At 34.9% G+C, this 24267-nt stretch overlaps 1 protein-coding gene across 1 annotated transcript in view; it reads left to right on the top strand.

Annotated features, from left to right (window-relative positions):
• Ctnna3 (catenin alpha 3) overlaps nt 1–24267 on the top strand; it is a 1259651-nt gene that overhangs the window by 822883 nt on the left and 412501 nt on the right. The gene's annotated exons all lie outside the window — the stretch shown is intronic.

The raw sequence follows: 24267 nt of genomic DNA, 5'->3' as shown, positions 1-24267 counted from the left end.
ACACACACACACACACACACACACACACACACACACACCCTAAGGAACATGATCTAGTCTTGGGGCTCAGAAAAAATTTCCTGGGAAAAGGTTGTTCAGACAGAATGAACTGTAGCAACCTCAGGCTAGACTCTATGCTAGCTTTAACAGGCAACCTGCCAGGCTTCAATCTGTTGTAGACTATTCCTGGGCCTTTACTCCAGGTTTTCCCCACTTTATTGGGTATCTGATAAAACTCTGTTAATTATCTTTTTCTTTCTTTTATTTTTATGGACTATTCACAGTTGAAGATCCAGTGAGAATATAGCCTTTCCTGACAATACTAATGACTTCTCTTTTTTGATACCTATGCCTTAGATGAATGAACTTACTCATCTTTCAGTTCTCACATCCTTTTATATGGATTAGTTATTACTTGGCATCTAACTCACTGTTATACACATATTTGATTTATTTCTCTCAGTTTTCAAATATTGTATTGTTTATATTCTCAGGACATCAAAAGGTGCGTAGGACAGTAAGAACTCAATGTTTCTTCTGGATCAAGTAATACCTACCAGCAGCAACTTGGGAGGATAATTGTTTTTATAGATGCTGTCAATTTCATTAGCTCTAGATAATAAATGTTTACATATTGTCTCTTTCCTTTTAATGTCATTTATATAAGAAATTCTCATTATTTGGAGGTTAACATTTTCAACTGTTGTCTAATCATTCTGTAGTTCATAATTTAGAATGCATTTTCCCAGAGAGAAAGACTGTAGGATGTATTTGCTCAGGGATAGACACAAAAAAGTCAAAGTTGCCAATGAAAACTGGCATGGGTACCAATAATCTAATGTGATTTCTGCTTTTCGTAGATACCCTATGGCTAGATGAGCTAAGAAAGTCTTTTTACTTGAGAGCAAGTCATTTGTCTCATCTGAAGAAAAGGGCAAGTGCTTCCCTTGCAACTTTATTGTAAGAATTCCCTACGTAGCACATACAAATTATGTAGTTCAAATAGTAGGAGCTAATTATTATACATTACCTTGCTTTCCTGCCCCTCCTTCTCTTCCTGTGTCCTTCAAGATAGAAACACTTTCAACAGCATCATTAGGTTATGATTTTATAGGCCAGTTACTAAGAATTAGGCATTTTGTTCTTTCGGGCCCTGTGAGACTAAAAAGGAATGGCCTCAGCATGCATGTGATTGACATTCACTCAATCATTCATTGACTCACCTAAGAACTGTGGGGCTGTCACTTCCTATATGTCACAAGGTAGTTGAAGAAGAGAATATCTAAATCCTGAGTAAAAGGATATCCTAGAAAGGTGTTCACCCACCTGATTTGCAGAAGGACTTGGAGAGGTTTCAGAGAAGAGAATTGAGAATGGCATGTAAAAGGTCTCAGGAATCGGAACTAGAGAGTAACTATGGAGACCGATGCCCTGCTGGGCTCGAAGATGATGCTGAAGTCTTTTTCTTGAGTCTGGCTATTGTGCACCTGCTGCTTCTAGTCCCTAGCTAAAGGGCCTTGTGTGAAGCATGCCACAGGCACAGCAATAAGTACCTTGTTCACTATTTAACGCTGAGCTAGGAAATGACTTATAGCTCCCAGAGCTTGCACGTAGCAGACAACTTTTGGCAAAGTTTCTCTCTCATTATATGTGTGGGTAAAACTCTGAAATTTTTCCTGTAAAACAAGGTCTGAAACAACTGGCAAAGTGATTATATAATTAAACCTTACCAATTCTTTTCTTTTGTAATGTAACCAGTTTTCTTCATCATTTTAAGTGAGTTGCAACACAACAGCATATTTTCGGCACAGGAAACCAAATCAGGAATTGAGAAGGCCCGTATTCATAGAGGAAAAAAATAAACAAATCTTTTGTAGGAAGAATTGCTTTTAATTCTTCTGCAATTTGCAAAATAAAAGAGATGTGTGGTTATTTAATTTGATTTGTTCCTCTCTTTGTAAAACCCTCTGTAGTCTAGACAGCTGTGTGGCCTGATGTATTTATGGCTTATGTGGATGGTGGAGATGTTTATAAATGGCAGACTTGGAAGAAAAGACTGGTATTCTATACTGTAGTATTTAACATAATTGTGAACTTTGTGATTAGAAAGCTCTGGTAACCTCCTGAACGGAATGGAACAGGAAGTGGAATGAATGGTCTGTCACCTACTGAGTTCCATGAAAATGACAATTTGGCACTATCTTCCAGAAAGTAATAGCAAGTGATGATGCCATGTGAGTAAGGCTCATAGTATATATTTTCAAGAAAAAAATATTTTAATTTTTTTGGTGTAATGTAGTGCAACTCCTCATTTATTTGAGTTACACAATGTTGAAGCGAGACTGAAACATAACTAGGTATGACAGATGGGTATATTGAACAAATAAAGATAATTTCAGTAGAAAGCTTTATGTATTTTCTGTCATTAAAAATGCATGTTTGATAACATAAAGATAGTTATTACGATATTTCATAATCAAATTTAAATATTAAAATATACTATATTAATCTGTGACAACAGCACAAACAACTCTGTGTTTTTTATATTTTAGCCAGCAAAGTTTGTAATACTTTTGAGAATTATCCTTCAAATTTTATTTTAATCATTACATTATAGACTCCCAGAGGACTAGAGGAGATGGAAGTACTTAGCATTCTCTAACAGAGTTGATACACTTGCAGCTGGTAAAATAACATTTGATTTTGAGTTACAAAAACCTAACCGTAGCTGGGCAATGGTGTCTTATATCTAAAATCCTGAGATTGGAGGATTGTAGTTCGAAGCTGGCTTAGGAAGAAAAATCCCTGAGAAATTTCTGCAATCAAATAACAAAAAGTTGGAAGTAGAGCTGTGATGAAATTGGTAGGATGCCAGGCTTGGGCAAAAATACTAATGGAAAATATTAAGGAACAACCTTGAGGCCCTGAGTTCAACCCCCGACCCCACATAATTAGTTGTTCTAGCTACTTAGCCATTTGTTTAACCTATCTTAAGTTTCCTCTCTGTTAAGTGAGGACAACCTCTGCATTTACATGATTGAGGGAATTAGCTTTTGGTATTCACTCCTGGGGAAGGGAATGAGAAGAAAGTAGAAATAGGCTGAAGGAAAAGCTAGACTTAAATAACCTGTCATGGTTTGTGTCACTCTTTCAGATTCTATTGTTCTTTCTTCCCTACTTATAAAATGGTGGTCTACACTGCTCTGAGACTTATGCCACCTTGTATGAGGAGGTTTACTTCATGGGGAGCAATCTGTCTTAGGAAGGGTGATAAAGATTCCCATCTTCTGTGCAATTGTACCTAAGTAGGTCATTACTGTTTTCAGACTAAGCATTATGACTAAAGTCTATAGTCTGGGTGGATTAAACATCATTCTTTAGTGTAGGGTGTTTAGCAACATCACATACTAAATGCCCTTGTAAGTCCCTACCCTTGACGTGTTACAACAACAAAAAAATCCAAATATTATATAATGTCCCCTGGGAGGAAAAAAATGGCCCATATTTTGAGAACAAGGAAGCAAGAAAATGGTATAGGACAAGATGGAAGAAGAAGGTAAGATCATTTACAACCTCACAGAGTTATCAGATTTCACCCTTATTTTAGGAACCAGCAAAAGTCAGTGAATTGTCTTTAAGAAGAGCCAGTTTCAGTCCAAACTGTGGCTTTAGCATAGAGAATGGACTGAAAAAGAAGCAAGAAGAAAGCAAATAATAGGACAGTAGAGCAGAAGATATTTGAGCAAGCTAAAAATACAAAACCAGAGATCATTTGACAGACATTTGAGATGAACTTAAAAATATGAGGGAAAAAGAGATGTCAAAAGAGAATAAATGGATAGATGCCCATGCTTCTTACTAATGCATTGAAAATAAAAGAGGAAGAATAAAACAGATGAGGAAGATAGAGGTCCTGTCATTGCAAATGAGATTTGTAAAATTTAGACTGGAATATCATAAAGGCCTTTGGAAATGGGCCTACAGCTCAAAGGGGAGACTGAAATAGAATTGTTTCAGTGAAATTGGAAAAGGGACCAATTAAAACTGTATGTGAAATTGGAAAAGGCTTTTCTTTTCACTACCCTCAGAGGGGGTGTATAACTAATAATTTTCACCATAGCAGGTTAAATTTATTTCCAGACTCTTGTTGTCAGGCATACCATAAACACTGATTCCATTTAAACTACAATACTTACATAAGGTGTAATATCCTATACATAGACATCTATCTCTCTATGGAAAATATAGCTTCTGGAAATAATGATACATGTTACAGTCAATTTACACACATATATGTGTGTAGATATAATATACTATATATGTAATTTTATGCATATATAGAAACTAGAAAGATAAATTCATTTGGTCTTCATTTCATGTAGAAATTTTTGCACTGAATAATACCTAATTATTATCATACTGTGAAAATTTTCACACAGGTTTCTGCATGCCACCACTGAATCTTGGAAATGTGTCAAAGAGTCTCCCAAACCAAATATACGTCTTTAAGCAGTAAAATAGTTTTCTTTCCTTTTCACCTAAATAAATTTATGATATGAACACAATTCTAGCAAGAGTTACAAAGAAACACTGTTAAATCTAAAGCATTATTTGCACAAAAAAGTGGAAGTGGTTTGATTTTTGTAAAGTCCTATCATTGGCAGCCTGACAGACAGCTTCTATAGGCAAAGCTAAACCTTTGACAGCCCAACCTGGGAGGTCAAGGCCAAATATATTTCAAGCCTCATCCAAATGATGACATTTCCTTATCTATATCCCAGATTTCCCCAGTGCCTGCCTTTTCATTTTGTATCTTTCAACTCTCTTGCATCTTCAGGGTCAATGACAATGTCATTGTCAAGGTTTAAGAGCATAGTTAACAATATATACATATGTGTGTGTGTGTGTGTGTGTACACATCATACACACATATACACATGCACACATATATATGTATAGACACATATAGATATATACATGCATATTAAGCTCTATATCCACCATATGTAAACACACACACATATATATATAATCTATCATCTATCTACCAATGAAATCATCTAATAGACTCAAGTATTCACTATTTGTTTTAGCATAGTGAATGCCTATTAATATCCAACTTTAATTACCAAAAATAAATGAATCATTATAAAACCCATCTAAAATTGGTAATGCAAGGAATCTTAAAGAAAAGGGCTTAATCATAATCAACTAATTGGAATATTTTAAGTCTGAGTGTTTTATTTAAAGCAGGAAGACTGATATTTCATTTATAATTAGGAAATGGTAAGTAATTCCATGATTTTGAGAGCCAAGTAAAGATATAAGTATAGGAATTATAGTTGTATGGTTCACTTTCATAAGTGAGAAGCCAGGAATGACTAAGGTTTGTTCCTTCACTGAAACATCACTATCAATTAGAGAAACAACAACAAAAACAGCAACAGAACCTCACTGTTGTAGAAAACTTCTTTGGAAATGACTGGAAACCTATTCACATTCCCATGCCTTTATCATCTTTTTAACAAGGTTCATCAGAATCTGAACATGGCCTGCATGAATTCTGGTATCTGCAAAAATGATGGTATCCAGCTATGCCAGGATAACTAATGGTGGATTTGCTAACAGTAGACAGCATCAGGTTCGCCTTTGCAAATAATTCTGGGAGGCTTTATAATGTTCATTTATTCAATGAAGTCTCTTAGTCATTGTCTTTACAAGTACTTCTCTATAGTAGGTCTATAATTCTGAGAACTTGTAGAAAATGTATCTGCTAGACACAATGATGAAAATTGTTCTGATCTATTTGTAATATCTGTATCCTCTTCCCCACAGGCACACAGAATGAGCACATTGTTGAATCCAAGTAAGAATAGAGAATGCCTATCTTTTTAAAAGCATAGCTCTGAATTGAGCAAGACAAAGAAGCAATTACTTAATAAGTCCTTAGTAGGTATAAAAGAAAGGACTATAAATGCAAAACACAAAACCAAAGTATTGTGTTCATCATTTAAATGTCAATGCTTCTTTTGAAAAACAGTTGTTCATACTTCAGGTGTACAACACATATAATGATGTCCATATAATGATATGCATATGAAATGATGAGTATAATTGAGCACATTAACATATCCATTTCTTTAGCTACCATTTCATTTGGAGAGAACTGGCCATCTATTCTCATTAAATTTCTAGTACAAAACATAATATAATCATCATGCTGCTCATTAAATGTCTAGATCTATCTACCCTACATTATTGAAATTTTTTACTATTTGCAGTTTCATTTTCTCATTTCCTTCACTTCTCTGTCCCTTATAGCCAACTTTCTACTGTGCTTATTTATAATTCAACTGTTTTAAATTAGACCCATGTACTTTTTTCTTTTTGTGTCTCTTTTCGTTCACTTAGTATAATGTCCTCTAAGTTTATATATGTTGCTACAAGTGGAAGAAATTCAATTTTTAAAATTTAACACACACACACACACACACACACACACACACACACACACCACACTCCACAATTTTTTTATCCATTAATCAGCATTCTGTTAATACCTAACTTAGGTTGTTCCTATATCTTGACTTTTATTACTAACATTGTAGTGACCATACTGGTGCAAATATATTTGCAAGAAACTGATGTCAATTCATTTGGATATATACCAAGAAATAAGAGTGATTATAGAATCATTCTATTTGTTTTGTTTGGGTATAAGCTGTGCAGGATTTTCCAAACCATCTGTGCAAAAATACATTCCTTCTAACAGTGTAAAAGAGTTTCTTTTTTTTTTAACCACAATGTTATGAACACTTCTCTCTTGTTACTATTTTGATATACCTGTGATGTGGTATCCTTTAATGGTTTTGATTTGAGTTTTCCTCATGTTGATTGACAATAATGAATGACATGAAGTGATTTGCTATTTTCATTTGTTCTTTGGAACAATGTTTCTCAAGAGCTCTGTCCATTTCTTGTACAGAACATTTCTTGTAAGCCTTTGACTTAATTCTTCTTTTAGAGATCACTCAAAAAGTATTTGATTAAACTACATCAGTCATCAAAGTAAGACTAAATTATTTATTTTTTCTCAAATATGTCTCGTTGCAAATTCAACACATGAGAATTTTTTTCCCCCCAGAATAAGGACTGGGTCCTTGAGCCAATAGGAACTGTGAAACGGGCATTAAAAAAAAAAAAAGATCTAGATTAAAGCTATAGGGAGGTGGGGAAATACAGTACCTTCAGCGTTATCAAAATAGCCTTGCTCATTAAAAGTAATATCTCACCAAGTTGTCTTGTATCAAGCCATTGGATGCCAGACTCTTGCCTCATTACTATCAACATTAGTTTAGAGTTGATATTCAATGCAATCTGAAAACCACACAATAAGACCTCAGCTAAGGACCTGAGAGCTATGAAGCCACCATATTCACACCAATAATTCTTCATCATGATTTCTTGTTGCACACCATAGCTTTTATTCTGACAACCTTTTTTTCTCCAGGATTCAAGGTAGCTCTAGTTAAGCTTCTGGCTGGCAATTCCAACATTCACTTTGTATTTTAAGTCACTACTAACTTGGTTTATAATTCTTTTTCCTTTCTTGCTATTAAGCTGCATGTGCTCCTTTTATGTTTTGGATATTAAGCCTTTATCAGATGTATGGTTTGAAAATCTTTTCTCCTATTAAGTAGTTTGTTTTTCATTTTGTTGATTTCCTTGCTGTGCAGAAGCATTTTAGTTTGATATTTTCCCACTTATTTGTGTTGTTCTTGCCTGAATATTTGCTATCGAGACAAAAAAGACATTGCCAAGGAAAATATCAAGGGCTTTATAAAAGCTTCTGGGTTTAACCTTTGGAACATTTGGTTTTAAAGCCAACTAGCAAAATGAGATACTAGCTTTCTTATTCTGTTGATGTCAGATTAAGTAATCTGAACAGAATTTTCACTGAAGATAACTAAATTACTTGGACCAAACACTGCACACAATGTCTTCTTAAAAGCACTGAAGAAGCTGGGGATATGGCCTAGTGGCAAGAGTGCTTGTCTCATATACATGAAGCCCTGGGTTTGATTCCCCAGCACCACATATACAGAAAATGACCAGGAGTAGCGCTGTCGCTCAAGTGGCAGAGTGCTAGCCTGGAGCAAAAAGAAGCCAGGGACAGTGCTCAAGCCCTAAGTCCAAGTTCCAGGACTGGCAAACAACAACAACAACAACAACAACAACAACAAAACAACAACAAAAGCACTGAAGAAGTAACAGAACAGTGAAGGTGGATGGAGTGAAGAGCTAAGTGAAAGTAGTAACCCAGAGATTGTCCAGTCACCCATACACTTTTGACTTGGGGTAAGAATACAATCTAGGATGCCGACTGGAATTACATTAAATAACTATTAAAAATAAATATAAGTATATCCATAGTATTGCATAGGACATTCTCACACTAGTGTTTATTCAATATTTGTCTGAAATATAAATATAACTGGCACTCTTTATTTTTATATATTAAGTATAGAACTCTCACCTAGGAGAAAGTGCAGTTACAGAAGAGGCAGTTGAGAAAATGAGCAGAGATTTTGACAGTGCATCAGATCTAGAAGAAAGCCACAGTAAAGGACTGAAAAGAAGTGCCACCACTTCCCTTTGGGTGGTTTGTTGAACAATTATATAATATAATTAAAAGTTATATATATATACACATATATGTGTATATATGCATATATGAGTGTAAGGATGTGTTTGTGTGTGTGCGCACGTGCAAGGAAATGAAAACTGGCCATGCTGAGTGACCATTGTTACTCATCTGAACAGTAATTATGTTAGTTTTCATCATTCTGATAAATATCTGATAGATACAACTTAAATGACAGAAAGATTTATTTTGGTTTGTGGTTGCAGAGGTTTCAGTTCAGGGTCAGCTGGACTAACCATTGTTTCCAACCCTAGGGTAAAGGTCAGCAGCTTGAATGAAGGGAATAGTGGAACAGAATGGTTCACCTTGTGATTGCCAGGAAGTAGAAACAGAGAAAGAAGCAACGGGATATACATCTTTCAGAGGACTTCCTTCAGTGCTCTATTTTATCCAACCAGACTTTACCTTCTAACATTCTATCTGCACACAATAGCATCAAACTATGAATCATCAATGGATTGATCTTATAATGAAATCAAAGCGTTTATTTTCCCACTAATGCCCCAGACTATTTCTGCCAACTGCTACATTGGTAACCAAACCTTCAACCTAGAAATCTCTTCAAAGAACAAGTCATATCCAAGCAATAGTGGTCATTAAACAAAAAGACAATGCAAAAACCCTGGAATTTTCCTGGGTTAATCATGGACTAATAATGCCTTGAGCTCTATAAAATCTTTCAAATGGAATTATTACTTCATGTCAATTAATTCTGAATTATTTAAACAATATTCAATATATATCTATGTATATGTATATATACCTATGTGTATATATGTAAATGTACATGTGTTTATATTATCTCCTCATAAGTCAAAATAATTTATGACAAGGAAAGAAGATGAACACAAGATGTAAGGGCCACCAAAATTTATGTCAGAAACTGAAAAAAGAAATAAATCAACGGAGAAGGAAGGAAGAAAGGAAGGAAGAAGGAAGGAAGGAAGAAAGGAAGGAAGAAAGAAAGGAAGGAATTTAGGAAGGAAGGAAGAAGACAGGCAGGCAAGCAAGCATGTTCTGTTAACTATGTATGATGTGTTAGAAACAAGATTAAATATTTGTTATCAGGTCACTACTATAAAAAATCCTGAGATAATCAATTTATAAACAGGAAGCATTTCCTTTAGCTCATAGTGTTTCAGATTTTGTTCTGTGCTCAGTTGGCCCCATTTCTTTTGGGCCTGTGGTGAGGCTGCCCATTATGGTGGGAGAAGAAACTGGCATAGCTCATTGCAATCAGGGTACATGGAGAAGGAGCCCAAAGACTTATGTCTATGATCCCCTTCAGGAGCAGTTGATTGAAAGCTTCCCTCCACTCCCAGTAGCAAGGAGTTGAGGATTAGTCATTCCGGATCCAAAGTGCAGCCAATATGGGAACTCTAATATATAGAAAGTGTTATGCTACATTTAAAAAGGAAACTGTATGAAAAGCAAAATAGCTGAAAATTATAACCTTAGTGAATGGATAATATTGAGTATTTTACCTTAACATATGGCTTGGCAACTTACCGCAGAATGTACTCCAGGAAGAATACAAGTCAACAAAGATTCAAATTTGAAAGAGAAAGTTAGTTACATATTAAGATAATGATTTCATTTATTTTTGGACACTGGTACTTCCTCCCTCTCACGTTATTCCTAAGGCCATTTTATAAAGACTATTATTTTATTTCAGGAAAGCGCATTTCAAACAAACCAGAATATGTCTATACATCATAAATTTGTAAATGACCAGGAAAATAATATTACCATATTTCTCAACCTACCATAATTGCTTCGATTTTTCAAATAAAAAATCAAAATGCTTCTCTAACTGAGTCTAAAAGGATAGAAACTTGATAAATATCTTTCATGCAAGACATAAAATTGTTTAAATCAAATAATAAGTTCAGAAGTCCTTATCAACTTCTAGATTTTTTAATAACCAAAGCAGAAATAAACAGGGGGAAACTCAGGGAATTAAAGAACCATAACTTAAAAAAAATAGAAAAATAAAGCACAAAGAATCCCCAAAGACTAGTGACCTGTGCAATTGCAAGAATTCAGACTGTGTAAATAAAATAAAATCTTTGTTTAAAAATTTTAGATTTGGCTATGTAGTTACTGAGATCTCAGATTCTAAAGCTGTCTTAGACAAGTTTTGCTATTATAAATCGTCTTAGACTAAATGGCTCAGAAACAACACTATGTACATCACTTTTACAATTAGAAAAAGAAAAACTCAACATGAAATTGTTTTGGCCTGAAGTATTTTGAAGCTTTTATTTCTTGGGATTTTTGACTTGGTCATATCTAATACATTGCTTACAAAATCTTTGTTCTTAGATTCTATATATCTGCTTAGCTTTCTTTTTCTTCTAACAAACCAATCATGATAATACCACAGATATACATTCACCTAAAATCTTTGAAAGAAGAGGGGTTATTAACTTATTTGAATGACTTCCCTTACACTTTTTTACTTATAAAAATGTCATGGTATGTTGCTTAGCAGTCATGAATTAAAGTTCTCAGAATTATAAGAAAAAAAGAAAGAAAGAGAAAGTAACAGTCATTAGAAATGGATTGAAGGCCAGGAGTGGTGGTATACAACTAGAATCCCAGCTACTTGATAAGCAAAAGTTTGGCTCAAGGAAGCCTCACAGGCAAAGGAAGCCCCCAAGATCCTATCATAGATCACAAACAAAATATCTGGATCTAGTTCAAGTGATACAGTGCTTGTCTAGCATGCACAGGGCTGTGGGTTCAATTCTTAGTTTTGAGGGGAAAATGTAATTATAGTATTTTTACTATTATAGTCTCTGAGGGAGAATAAGTACATGAAAAGACACACTACAGATAAAAGTTAAAAAGTAAGAATTAATTGAACAGAAAATAGATTGATGATAGGCTCAACAACTCATTATTTGAAGAGATCAAGAAAAGTGACAAGTCTCTAGCTAGCTGAATCAAGAAAAAAAGTGGAAGCTCAGATCAAGGGAATAAAAATAAGCTTATTAATAAAATCCATATAGATTGAGAGAGTATCACTTGTCAATTCTATTTGGCATTTAAATAAAATATAACACATATACTTTCCAAAGATAAAGCAAAAAAGGGATTACTGAAGAATTGATTTTTTGAGGCCAGCATAATCCTACAATAAAGACCTTTCAATATGTTTCAATAATATGACAAGATAGATATGGATTTCTCAGACCTATTATCCTAGCTACTCAGATTTTCATCTTGGAGGATTGAGATTTGAAGCCAGTCTGGACATAAATATCTGTGAGGATTCATCTTATAAAATAAGCAGCAAAATTCAGGGCTGGAACAGTTGCTCAAGTGGTAGAGAGGCAATAGAGCAAGAAAAACCAATGCAGAAGCCTGGTGTCAAACCTAAGTACCCTCCCAGCAAAACAAAGCAAAAAACAAGACAATTATAGAAAACATTATTCATGGATATATATAACAAAGACTCCTAAAATATATTATTGGACCAAATTCAACAAAAAGGAATGAATGGCAATTTTTGATGAACCCCCCGATATACCAAATGAAAGATGTATTCTTTTTCAAGATTGTTATAACCCTCAAAAATTGCTATAATTTGATTTAACTAACTATATTAACTAAGAAAATGAAATTAAAATGTCATGTGATTATTATGACAGATACAGAAGAAATTTGGTGAAAATAGGGACATCCATCAATAGAAATAAGTAGAAAATATCTATATATCTATATGCATTAAAGTTATTTGCAAAATAATAAAATGACAAAAACTGCAATTATTGCATATAATGATGGAATTTGGAATTATTTTCCCTTTGAAATGGGAAATAAAAAATTTACAATCACACTTTCATGCTTTCTGAGGTTCTAATCAGGGAATGAAGGTAAAACAAAGAATGTTTTAAGAACTGGAAAGAATTGCCCACATAGAAACTATGATGGAATGCTCTAGAAATCATCATAATTAAACTTTCCTCCTGTGGGGGCACCAAGGTGGTGGCATGAAACAAGATACTCAGCCCCCCTAGGGCTTCATTCCAACCTAAATTCATGTGCTTGAGTTAGAATAAAATATAATGTTAAAATGCTCCAAATGCTAAAAAAAAAAAATCAATTTTCAAGTATTAAACACAAGTATTAACAAGTCAAACACCCAGGGGCAACTTAACAAAAATTATGCAAAACTTTCATGAATAAAATTTAAATAAAATAATAAATCATAGAGACACAAATCTATATCTATCTCTATTTCTGCCTATATCTGTTGAGTTCTATGTATCTACGTTCATGGATTTTTAAGATTGAGTGTGTCCAAGCTAATAAATCTGACTATAAATTTAATACCTTCATAATCAAACTCAGAAATATTTATTTAACTTTACAAACTAATAAAATGATTAAAAACAAAAGCAATATGCTAAGTTATCTTAAACATTTATGCTACTCATTTAATATTCTTTTAGTCTCTGCTTTGAGATGATGCGGTCACGTGACTTGTGTGGTCAATGAAATGTACGGGTAATGTGTTATTTAAATATGAAAGACTTAGGGAATTGTTCATACAAACCCGCAGTTCATACAAACCCACTCTCTGCTACCTTCTTCCTCTGCTAAAGTAAGTAGTTACAAGTACACAAGAAGTGCTGCTATAGCAGCCTGCTCTCTAATGTTAGAAGGCATCAAGCCAATCTGTGTGGCTCACACCTGTAATACTGTTTGCTACTCAGGAGGCTGATACTTGAGGATCAAGCAAGGTTCCAAGTCAGCCTGAGCAGAAAAGTCTGTGAGATTCTTATCTGCAAACACACACACAAACACACACACACACACACACACACACACACACACACACACACACACACCCCTAAACAAAATCCCAATGTGGAACTGTGGCTCAAGCACTAGAAACATAACAATAAAGCTCAGGGACAGAGACCAAGTTCTGAGTGCAAGAGATTTGATGTACTAGGAGGAAAATCAAATCATAGAGCTGTGTCACAAGTGCATATTAAGATCCTGGTTCCTTCCTATTTGTCTTTGTCTCTGGTTTCTGTGTCCATCTCTGTCTTTTTCTGTCTCTGTCTCATCTCTCTGTCTCTCCATCTCATCTCTCTGTCTCTGTCTGTTTGTCTCTGTGTCTCTGTCTCTCTCTGTCTTCCTCTTTCTTTCTCTTCTTCTCCCTCCCTGCATCATTGCCATATAGTGAGTAAGCCTCATCTACTAAGCAGGTCTAGCACCATGATGTCTGGTCCTGCCACAATCGTGAAGCAGCTGGGCCAAATGACCACTGAGCTGAAACAATGACCCAAAATGAATATTTACTCTTTTTAAGTTATTTGTGTCAGGTATTTTCCCACAGCAATGGAAAATGAATACAGAGAATATGTAAGTCATGAAAATATTTTTTCTACTGTGCATTAGTTAAAACACATTTTTATTTTGCTGGTACAGGTCCTGAACTCAGGAACTTAGCACTCGTTCAGCTTGCTTGCTCCCTTGCCTGGAGCATACTTCCAGCCTGGTTATAATGATTGTTAAAGTTATATACTCTTTATTTTGTGTTACTTAACTATATAAAGGTTAAGAAGAAGAAAATAACATGTCCTACTCATTCATCTTTAATATATTTCCTACATATTTGAGATTCCTATCAAAATGTATTTTGTTAAGTCACTGGAGAGAGTTCTGCACTATAGCATGATTAATTGTAGGACAACAGTCCTTATCATTTGTGCTTTCTAACTGCAAGATAACGGCTGGTTATATAAATCTTTTCCCAAACCAGCAGAAGTACAATAGAGCTCTCTTTGTTTATTTGCTCCTAGACAAATTTAAAGTAATGAAAGAATACAGTGTACGTTCTCTCTTTACATGAAATTCAAGAAAGGTCTTGATATGATATAATAATAATATTTTGTGATATTCTACAAAGCTTTGTTCTGATAACTTTGTATTTTCTAGACTGTGGGCATTAAATAAAATCAAAATACAAAACGATCACCACCTCATGGCTATAAACTGAGGACTTACTTCATTTTATCCCTGAGGAACTGGTAATGCACTTATGTAGTACAGGCCTATAAGTTTAATGAATAAATACTCAAAAGATTCATCATTAATTTAGAACTGGGCATTGGTGGTTCTCCCTGTAATTTGAGCTCCAAATCCAGAGGATCACAAGAGCCCAATAGCTATGCCCTTATGAACACATAAGATGATGCTAAGTGAAATGAACTCCATGTTATGGAAATGACTGTATATCACTGTTTTAATTACTTTCAACATGCCATGTGAAACCGTAGCTTCTATTGTGGATGATCCTCTTGTATCCCCTTCCTGTGGTTGTACCTGCACTATCACTGTATCTTATCTGAGTACATTGGAAACTGTGTATACTGGTATTAGAACTAGGAAAGTGAAAGGGAATATCAAAATTGAGAGACACAGGATAAAAAGACAAACAACTCCAAAAGCAATACTTGCAAAACCATTTGGTGTAAACCAACTGAACAACTTATGGGGGGGAGAGGAAAAGGGGGAGGGGGAGGGGGAATGAGGGAGGAGGTAACAAACAGTATAAGAAATGTATCCAATGCCTAACGTACGAAACTGTAACCTCTCTGTACATCAGTTTGACAATAAACATTTTTTTTAAAAAAGAAAAGAGAAAAAAAATTTAAAAAATAAAACCAGATATAGCTTAAAAAAAAAATTGAGCTCCTCAGGAGCCTGAGATCTGAGGGTCATGGCCCAAAGTCTGACTAGGAAGGCAAGTCCATGAGCCTCTTTTCTCTAATTCACCAGCAAAAGTCCGGAAGTGGAGTTTGTAGCTCAAGTGGTAGAGAGCTAGACTTGAGTAACAAAGCATAGGGACAGTGCCCATGCCCTGAGTTCAAGACCCAGGACTGGCATAAACAAAAGATTAATTTGAGTGTGGCAATTATTACTAAGATACAAGATAATTTATTTCATTTCCTTCAAAAGCAATCCATTCTATTAAAATGATTTTCCTGTTTATTTCGAAAAAGGAAGATGGACCAAAGTGAAATCTTCAGACTTTGCAACTTAAAACCTAAAGTTTTCTCATAGCCATTCATTGTCCTTTCCATCTACTTGAAAAAGGGCCTTCCTAAGAATTTGTAATATGACACCTTCTGCTACAATTTACCTGTACTGGAAAAAAAAAGAGACTTTATAGGCTCATAAATAAGCTGCATCATATTGGGTGTGAAGGATAATTTAGTAGGAGGCTAGCACATTTACTGGGAAACTGGCCATCTGGTATCCGTCATAGTTAGCACATTAAAATATTTAATGCCAAATGGCACGTTATAGCTGATGAATCCCTGGGTTACTTTTTCTGTGTGAAATAAATCCTTAAATTTTAAATACAGAAATAAATTCTTCTGCATTACCTGTTTCAAAGACTTGTCAGTAAATAATCAAATTATTGACGGGCTAGCAAATAGGTTGTCTATGTAGCTTATAAGTAGTGTGCAAAGAGAAAATGTTGAATGTATATTTTAATCTGAGTAAGGATAATTTAGCAAATTTAATGGATCTTCCTATTTCATCATAAGATAGAGGAAACAAAACCATTTAGAGTCCTCATGTAATTGTGAACAGAACATTGCTGTTATTCCTATTTGCTTATACCATGGAAAGGGACATGAAAGATGAATAGAGATCTAATAGGAAAGATTTGAACTAGCACTAATGGAGCTTCATTACACTTCCCTCTTAATTGCCTCCACTTAATTTTAGAAATGTACACACACACACACACACACACACACACACACACTTTATATCACAAATGCATGAAACCCCATTCATTTTGGCACTTTAGGCAATCCCTGCTAAGAGCTTCCAGTTTGAGACTCATCCCAGAACTTATTTTTCATTTTTCTGCACAGGGCAGCAGATAGATAGATAGATAGATAGATAGATAGATAGATAGATAGATAGATAGATAGATAGATTTAGATATAGATATAGATAGATATAGATATAGATATAAATATAGATATATATATGGCCAATGTCTCTCAGTCTGTGGCTAAGTTGCCCAGTCCTCTTCTTCTGTCTCAGTGTCTGTTGAGTACAAAATTCCCCATCCAAGTTTATAAAGTGTGAATTTTCTATAAAGTGGAAATTGTATCAATGTGAACGTGATATATGACAAAATAGCCTGAATTTCAAATGAGATTATTTTAACCATAAAAAACACCTACTCATTTTGTTTGGGTGCTATTATTAGATACTTTACAATGAAGAATTTCATATAGATGTTCTGTCACCCCAACTATGTCATACATGCTAGCTCAGGGCCCATAGCTTCAACATGGTATTTGTAGCCCAGGCTTTTAAAACAGTAAAGACTCAGTACTTCTGTGCTGGTGTTATTTACAATGACAGTGCTTGTCTTTCTAATGATAACTAGTAAGAAAACTAGGAAAAGGAAGGTAAGCTTCCTAAGACACGGAGAAAATGTATAAAATTTATTTCTTCATGTGTGTGTATTTGTTTATTTTTTTACATAATGTAGATTGAATATAATGACTGTATTTGCTCACCCCTCTTGCTTCCATTCATGTGCCCCTCTCTTATATGCACCCCATTCCCAGAACATGCTTCAGCTTCTTATTATTTTGTTAATTTGTTGGTTAATCCATTTCTAAGCTGTGACGATAAAGAAATATTCATTAACATCAACCAGAAATGGCTTCAAATATTTTACCTAAATGATTCCATCCCTTAGATTAGTACTGTTAAGAATTTAATGTGCCTGTGAAGAACCAAGGGACCTTGTTAAAAAAAAAAAAAAAAGGAGCCTCTGGTTTTGGTAAGTCTGTGCTTTGGATCTGAGATTCCATGTGTCTTAGGAGCTCCCAGGTAAAACTCATGCTGTTAGTCAGTAGGTGACACTTCAAGAAACAGCCCCACAAGGTGACATTAAAATAATAGCCGTGATGATGGCAAGGGCAACACGTTAACATACACCATCTCACTTGATCCCAAGTGCTGTGGGACAGACGAGGTAGCATTCTAAAGTGCAAACAGACATGCTGATAAGTTGGGAAATCATAAAACAATTGAATGAGATGGTGTTTAAAAACACCATCATGAAAATCAGTGAAACCTAGTACATTAGTGACTTCTAAAAACAAGCAAGCAAACAAACAAAAGATCCTTCTCTTCTCAGCTAAACTGAATCTAGGATGGAATTTATTTATAGTGAGACAGAGTTGTGACAATGCACATTTTTTATTTAATCCCCAGCTACTTCAGCCAGCACACTGCAATCAGCAGCTTTCTTCACATTTTCAGTAGGTAGTCTAGGCAGCACCATATGCGAGTGACCTTTAGGAAATTATTTAAATGGAGTATCAGTGAAGTGGAGTGGTTCTGCATCTACTCTAGAAGCCTTTGGGATGAACTGTCAGGAAAATGGGCAAGTGGGTTATGCTCCTTGTAATACTGCTATGTTAAAAACAAACAAACAAACAAAAACTGCCACTGGAAGAAGGGTGGCTCAAGTTCAAAGTCCCTAAGTCCAAAGTCACTAACTACACCAGCAACCAAAAGGGCAGATTTATTAGTACCTGTGGGTATGTATTCCTCCAAAAGAACAACTCTGCCTCCATCAATTTTAATGATGCAAATCACATGTATGTTTGCAGTGCCACCTTGCCCCAGGGCCACTCCAAGAGTGTCAGAAGAGAGGATTCTGCTCAATTTATGACAAAAGATATTTCTTTGATCATGGAGCAGAATATTAATAGACTTTTCTTTTATACAGATCAATTAAATAAGGAGGCAAAGGGAAAACATAAAGATAAATCATTAACGAATAATCAGCCTAGCTCTGGTGGTGTACATTTGTAACTCCAGCTTTGAGAATCATGATGTCCCATTTTTATGATCTCTGAGCTTATTAACCATTTTGATGAAGTAAATTTCTTTTAGGGGGCTGGTTTTGTGGCTCAAACGCAGGAACTGGAACTGCCTCATCTTGCTTGCTCATCACCTCCATCCTGGAGTTCTCATGGTTAATTGGATTTCTCTGAGACTTTCCTGCCCAGGCTGGCTTTGAATCACAATCTGCCAAGTCTCAGAATCCCAAGTAGCTAGCATTACAAGCATGAGCCCCTGGGTGGTACCTGGACGTAGAGAAGACATTGTTTTTAAAGGACTATGTCTAAGGAACTGGGTGGGAATCACAGATGGTTACCTTGAGTTTATCTCACATAAACATAGATATCCTAAAACATGTCATAGTTGTAATGGAGGACTTTCCAAAGTGAATAACCAGGCCATGGCATGGGGTGTGTTCTCTGTGACCACCAGTCTTGCTCTGTATTTGACAACATAGAACCATGAATGTAATTGGCCTCTGTGTTGTGGCACAAGATGTTGGGTCTTGGTTATGGTACTTCTGGTCCTGTCCCCTTGACAATGCTGGCCACTCACTTTTTATGATTTCAGTAAATAATCAGTGCTGCCCAGGAGCTGACAGCTACATTTTTCTCATGTGCTGCAAACATGATTTGTATAACCATTTGTCAAACCGAAGAAACCACTCAAGTTATTTGGAAATTGAAAACCATGTCTGTAAAAGAAAGAAAAAATAAACCGGTACTGCACATAGCTAAGTGAGCAACCCATAGCTTTAAGTTTTATGGAAGTCTTTTTTGTTGTTATTTCCATGCAAACTGTGCTTGACATAAAATTCTTTGCTTCAGATTTAACCTTAGGCATGTGCTTGCTGTTTTGTAATTGTCCCACAAGAGTGAACTTCTTTACACTGTGTAAATGTCACTTTAAAATCTTTAGAAGTAAAATTCTGTTTTAGTCATACAGCAGGAGAGGGACAGACACAGAGACAAGACAGACAGAAAGATAGGGAACTTAAATATATAAAATATCAGAGCAATGTTCAGAAAGAATAAGTACCTATTAAGTACATTTACATTCAACTATGGTAACTGCCATTTATTTTTCTCATTGTAGTCTTTCTCATTTATAGTTTTTATCATATGACCTGACCAAAGTGTTCCATTAAAGGCCTAGCATGTATACAAGTACCAAGTTAATGATTCTCTACTTATTTTTATCTTTTTCTGATTATTTCCAGCTTTTTATCTTTATTGGTCCTCACCTTATTTTTCTCAGTAACCACTAGATCTAAGCATTACTCTCCTCCCACTTCTATTCCTTCTACCTCTCCTTCTCCCTCCCTCACATTCTCTCTCTTTTTAAATCCCAGATTCAATTCATCCCATCTATTGACAGCTCTATATATGCTGTTGACCAAAAGAAAATTTGTGTATCTCCACACAGATTTGTCACTATATCAGTATGTCTGTAACTTAACCAAACCCGTTCTTCTACAATAATTAGAATTATCATCAGTTGAGACATTAAACCCAGAACTTGAAGCTGCTTTTTGATTCCTGCTTGTTTTTCCTACCTCACATTTCCTTAGTTGTCAATCTGTGGATGCTGTATATTAATTTTCCCTCAGGCCTTGCTTGCATTGCATCTGTAGCCTTAGCTGACTACAGATAAATACAGAATCCTTCCTCTTCATCCCCTACCGCAAAGTCTGAAAATTAGACTAGAAAATTGAAGGAAGCTATGGTGTCTGTTATATCAGGAACCTCCATCATCATGGAAATTATACTTGGCGTGCATTATGGAGAACATCCAGCTCGTCCTAATCCATTACACGAAATGACATTAGCTCTTCAAACGGGCCTTGCCAGCTGCTAAAAGCCATTGTAGGTTTGTCATCTATATTTCCCCAGAGACAATCCCCTCCTGTTCATAAATTTGTGCCCAACTCCTCAACCTAATTTACATAGTGGAACTCCCAGTAAACAGTAGTACCTTATTTCTGGGTTCTATACATAGACTAGTGATTTTGAATCAGTAATTAAAACCTGGAGCCTTACTAACTTCTGAGTATGTTATGGCTGAGAATTCCCAGCACTAAATGCATAAGTTAAAAATATCAAGAAGGATGTTTCCCAGTGTATAGTATTGATAATAGTCTGTCATTTTATTTATTTATTTATTTGTTCTAATAACAAACTCATTTTCTCACTGCAAGTTCAGATCCCCTTTAGAAGCTTACTCATGAAATGAATGCTTCTGAATATAGGCCATTGTTTCTTCAGTGTGTAATGATATTAAGCAGTGCTTCCCTGTGCTCCTTTACAGGCATCAGTGCATATGCCCCAGCAATAAAACCCTTAAGGACCTGGAGATGGAAATAAATACTCAAAACCCATGCCATCATTTGTTGTGACCAACCAGAGCCCTTCTCTAACAATGGATCATTTAAAATAGTTACCACTGTAATTGCTTGTAATTGCTTATACTTTCAGAATGTCATAGAAATTTTTCTCATACTCTGGTCCTAATAATTTTTTTTGAATGAGGAATTTTAGTTTTGATATGCCACCTTAAATTGGTGTCATTAATTTATATCTTCAAATCTCTCCCCAAGTGCTTTACTATTTAATAAATAATTTACAAGAGTAGTATGAATAACAAATAATATGATCAAATATTTCATATGGTTTTCTAATTTTATATTTTATATTTCAAATTTGAGCAATTAAATGGAAAAGGAGACACAATATTGAGTTTCCTGAATTATCCACATAGCCTTCTAGTTTGAGAATGACACTACTTCATTCTCAGGAAATGTTGGCTTATGATTTCTCTTTCATATATGTCTATATGGTCTTATTCATTTTTAAAATTAAATAGTAGCAGATTTAAAAATTGGTAATATTTGCTGCTGCTATTGGTAGTATCCAGGTCTCTTATTTTTACTCTTCCATTGTACTTTATTTTATCTGAGGACAATCTAAGTAGTGTAGAGCTTGTGGTTACTCTAAATTTCTGGTAAAGTTGCTCTCATAGTTATTTCTAAATGGGTTTTCCAGCTTGGGTTCTCTCCTATTCTTCCATTCTGACTTCTAGTTGACAAAACTCACATAATTAAAATCTGTAAAAAGTAACAAAATGGCCAGATTCTGAGCAGGCAAGGTTATGAGGAAAATGGCTTTTCAGTGTTTGCTTCTCTCTGGCTCTCATGTCCCCGGGGCTAAGCATCAGGAGATGTATACATATTGATCCAGGCCACTAGAAGATGTTCTGAAGCTTGTATCAATCCTTAGAATTGTTTCTCTGATGGATTTGATTAACATTTTATCCATCCAATATATTTTAGAATACATTCTGTTTTTTTCCCTGGTTGAGTGTTTAGTTATAAAATTTTAAAATGTGGACATATTTTCCTCACCTAAGAGCATCAGGAATTCCTTATAGGAATGGACTTGGTCACCTGGGAGGCAGTTCTGATAGACTTGCTGTAAATCTGTCAAGTAGAAGCTTTGGATGGAGCCTGGTGATGTGAGAGACTTCTATTGGAGTCTCTCCACACACACAGAATGTAGCTTAAGGATCATATCTTCTTATAAACAGTGGTGATGAGGTTCAGATAGTTGGACTATACCAAGCAGTCAATGAAATATATACTCAAAAGAAGGGGACAGAGTTTCAGGAGAGCATATAGTTAAAGAATCTGACCTAGATTTCATAAACATGCCCTGAGGAAATGGTTGAGGACAAAGTAGACTACCAAGTGAGGGGGAGAGAAGGGAAATTATGCAAGGCACAGGTATTTCAAGACTTTATATGAAGTTATGTAAGTTACTTTGATCCTAATACAAAAGGAAAATGAGGACCTTATAAAAGTTGTATTTCTTAGTGGAGAATGACTAAGAGAAGAGCTGAATCTCTGTCTTCATGGGAAATGATCGCATAGAGGTGCAGGTGGTGATGGGCACAGTGTCAAGAAGTCAGAGTAAAAGGTCAGTTAGAAGGAGAGACAAACAGAATGAGAGAACAGGAACAATGAAGTAGAACAAAGGGCCAGTGAGAGGATCATTGAGACCATGTCTAATTCATCTCAGTTATGCTGTATGGACATCTCTTCCTAACATGTTGTTACCTCTTGAGAGAACTGCTTATGTAATCTATATTTAACATACTTGTTATTTGAATACGTTAGAGTTTGTTTTCTTTCTTAGAACCCATAAATAAAATATTTTTTGAGTCGTTCCTGTTTTCTTTTTCCTTCCTTCTTTCCTTCCCTCTCTCCCTCCCTGAATAAAGTGTTTCTTGACAGTTGAGAAAGTTACATTTTCTAAGTACTTAACCTAAGTTATTTTCATGCTAGAACCAAATATGAACCTTCAGAAATTCCAAATCTATGAAGAAAATGTTACATGCCTAATATTACAAATATGTTCTTTTTTTAACTGTGCCAACTTCTTATAAAACACACTTGGCAATGATTGAATGCCTTACATTTTTTGCTTTTTTATCTATATGATATTGGGTAGTGCAATATAATTTCTAGATGTTTCTGACATAAAATTCCTTAAAAATAGAGATAAAAATAGGGATTTTCCACAAATAGAGACTTCAGTTTTAATCCTGCTATGTGAATCTAAATGATTTGGAAAATGGTAGAAATTCCTTCTATTCCAAATCTCAAATTGATTATCTCTGAATTACTGATGATAATTACTCTATAAGAGTTCTATTGTATATATCATTTTCAAAATTGGGGATTGTCCATTACCTTAATTGTAATAAAAATATTGTTTCCAAAATAAATTTCTATTTTCACAGGGATATTTTTCTTATTTTAATGTTTCTGTATTGTTTTCCTTAAATTGATAGCTTTCTACTTGTAATCAAAACGAATGTTGAGGATAACAACAAAATTGTAAATACTCTGAGTGTATTTTTATAGTCTGTTTTTAAGTCATTCTTACCTTTTTGTTGTTTTTGCTAATGTCCATAGACATATCTAGTACCTGTGCTGGGTATTAGTTGCTTTATGTAAACTAATTAATTCTCCCTACCACATTTGCAACATTTTTATAACCATTGCATGTTAGAAAATTGAGTCAGAGCACAAACTAAATTCATACAGAACTGGTCAGTAATGGAAGTGGATTAGAATGTGAGAAGGATGACACTGATCAAGATACATTATACACATAAATTGAGAGGTTGGATTGGCATGTCTTCATACAACTCCTTTTAGGTAATTTTAGAACTTAAATTGTGGATCTGATTCAAAATTGTTTTATTTGTCTAAAATAATCTACTCATAGACAATGTTGATTACATTACATTATGACACAATTCATTTGATATTTCTTTTCTTCACTTGTTTTCTTTGGTTTAATAGGTAGTCCAATGTTAACTTCTGATATTGTTTACAGAAAATAATTTTTTTGCTTATAAAATGAGTGCCTTGTAGAGAGACCTTCTGAGTAACATTTTCCTGTTTAGTATAGTTTCCAGAACATACATGGTGCTGGTTGAATTTCTCTCCTTTTCTCTAACAATCTATATTAAAGAATGTAAAATTTTACTTTACCAGAAAGAAAATCATATCCCCCCACCCCATAAATAAACATTGCCTCCTTCCTATTAAGTAATAATCCTAACCTCCCAGCATAGCTTATTTT

This window comes from Perognathus longimembris, chromosome 2, assembly GCF_023159225.1.
Source record: "Perognathus longimembris pacificus isolate PPM17 chromosome 2, ASM2315922v1, whole genome shotgun sequence".
Classification (NCBI taxonomy): Eukaryota; Metazoa; Chordata; class Mammalia; order Rodentia; family Heteromyidae; genus Perognathus; species Perognathus longimembris.
The sequence above is the reverse complement of the archived record's forward strand: the minus strand, read 5'-3'. Positions and strand labels throughout refer to the sequence as shown.